Below are 1,456 nucleotides of genomic sequence, written 5' to 3' on the forward strand. Positions count from 1 at the left end.
AAAGAACGGTTAAAGAATACGAACAATTTATGAACTGATTCATATACTGCCTGCCACCCTTACAACGTAACAATTGTAGTCGCCTGATTGTAATGATAAGCAGCATTGTATATGCAATCAAATACCAGCTAGGCCAGTTTGTTCTCTCATATGTTTATATCTGGCTTACTGCTATCAAAAATAATTTACATACATCTATACACACGCAGATACATAAGTTTGCTCACTAAGGTGTACATCTACACACATATACTGACACATATGCATATGCAAATACACAAACGCAATACTCAAACACATATTTCCCAATCTTTTACAGCTAATTCAAAAACTGCGATCAGCTATATCCAATCAGATCATTCCGAGAGATCGAGGATTCTTTTCACTTGCTGTTATTGTTGTTTTTGTCGTTCTTGATTTGAGCTACCGAAGTTGTTCCAGCCTTGGATATACCACTTTTTTTCTCCGTCACGGCCGCTACCGACACTGTAAACACTATATTCTCAAGAAAATTACTGATGTAAGCCTTTATTAAGTCAGAATATAAAACAATCCGACAAGTTAAGTACTTTCATTCAAAATGCAACTATTTAAGTGCTTCAATTGTTTTAAACGAATTTAACAATATTTTAAATCATATTTCTTGATGTTATCTAATTACATGATTTGTGTTTGTGTTTGATTATTGATTATCGATTCCATCTTTACACTCATTAATTATTTATTTACTTTGATTTATGTTCACATTATCATAATGAAATTATTTATTTATTACTTTTGTTGGTTATATATCAGTTTAAATTTGACATTAAATAATTTAAATAACACTTACCATATTGAAAGTATCTATTACCTAATAAAGTGTATTTAATGAGCAGAATTATTTCATGGTATATTCAAATACAGTTAATGATATTTTTTACATTTATCTATTTCCTATACTGAAGGTCTAAGGCGTTAATTTTTACGGGACTCGTGTATGTATGGTATGTAATATATGTGTGTGTGTATATATGTGTGTGAGAGTGTGTGTACATATATATATTCATACACATATGCTGAGACCCCCTTCGGTCATGACTGACCATGGGATTGCACCTAGGAGGTTACCCTCCCAAGCACAAGTCCGGGCAAGGTTGTTTATGGGAGACCAGCAGTCGCCCATGCATACCCGCCTTACTTCTCCACGCCATCAGTGTTATCCAAGGGAAAGGCAAAGGCCGATACAGCTTGGCACCAGTGACGTCGCAACTCATTTCTACAGCTGAGTGAACTGGAGCAGCGTGAAATAAAGTGTCTTGCTCAAGAACACAACACGCAGCCCGGTCCGGGATTCGATCTCATAACCTCACGATCGTAAGCTCGACGCTCTAACTACAGAGCCACGCGCCTTCATACACATATGCATACATATATACATATATACGTGTATATATATATATATATATATATATAT

At 35.1% G+C, this 1,456-nt stretch overlaps 1 protein-coding gene across 2 annotated transcripts in view; it reads left to right on the forward strand.

Moving 5' to 3' along the window:
- LOC106881932 (uncharacterized) overlaps positions 1–1,456 on the forward strand; it is a 6,107-nt gene continuing 4,651 nt past the window's right edge. The window contains exon 1 of one of the 2 annotated variants that reach the window (XM_014932460.2): positions 1–520. The gene's annotated coding sequence lies outside the window, so the exon portion shown is untranslated. Of the gene's footprint in view, positions 561–1,456 lie in introns of both variants that reach the window. The other variant, XM_052968146.1, reaches the window with a different exon arrangement.

This window comes from Octopus bimaculoides, chromosome 1 (genome assembly GCF_001194135.2).
Source record: "Octopus bimaculoides isolate UCB-OBI-ISO-001 chromosome 1, ASM119413v2, whole genome shotgun sequence".
Classification (NCBI taxonomy): Eukaryota; Metazoa; Mollusca; class Cephalopoda; order Octopoda; family Octopodidae; genus Octopus; species Octopus bimaculoides.